This window comes from Stegodyphus dumicola, chromosome 6 (assembly GCF_044657685.1).
Source record: "Stegodyphus dumicola isolate Sdum_Otavi_A_Nest chromosome 6, ASM4465768v1".
Classification (NCBI taxonomy): domain Eukaryota; kingdom Metazoa; phylum Arthropoda; class Arachnida; order Araneae; family Eresidae; genus Stegodyphus; species Stegodyphus dumicola.
Window position 1 is genome coordinate 8382494 of NC_140773.1, and position 549 is coordinate 8383042.

Consider the following 549-nt stretch of genomic DNA (forward strand, 5'->3'; position numbering starts at 1 on the left):
TGCAAACGCCTTTGCCGGGAATCGAACCACGGACCACTGAAATACCGGCTCAGTGTGCAGAACCACTACACCACAAAGGCAAGCTAGGGAAGTTGGATAAATACCTTATATACTGCCCTTTTTAAAGGGCGACTAGGGTTTTAGGGGACCAAGTCGCCAAATCCTGGGTGTAGAGAATCATCATCCACAACCCTTTTAGTTCGGGCGCCACTGTAGAGTCATTAGGTTAATTGGAAGCAGAAAAGATGAAATATATGCAACCGCCTTCGCCGGGAATCGAACCACGGACCTCTGGAATACTGGCCCAGCGTGCTACCGTTACACCACGAAGGCGCGCTAGGGAGGTAGGAGAAATACCTTATAAACCTACCTAGGGGCTTAGCATATACTGCGTAGAAGAAAGTATGGAATGACATCTTCCGGGTGTACGTAGTTTGCGTTGTAATGCAAATGGAAGTAATGGCCATTATATGTAAAACATATGTGTTTTAATTTACAAATTTCGTTTCTAATCATATTGTCCTTAATAAAATATCTAATGTTTAAATA

General features: G+C 43.5%; 1 non-coding gene across 1 annotated transcript; it reads right to left on the reverse strand.

The window, feature by feature from the left end:
* Positions 1-261: 261 nt before the first annotated feature.
* On the reverse strand, positions 262-333 carry TRNAT-AGU (transfer RNA threonine (anticodon AGU)). Its single transcript has one exon. It is a non-coding gene; the product is annotated as a tRNA-Thr (tRNA).
* Positions 334-549: the final 216 nt, after the last annotated feature.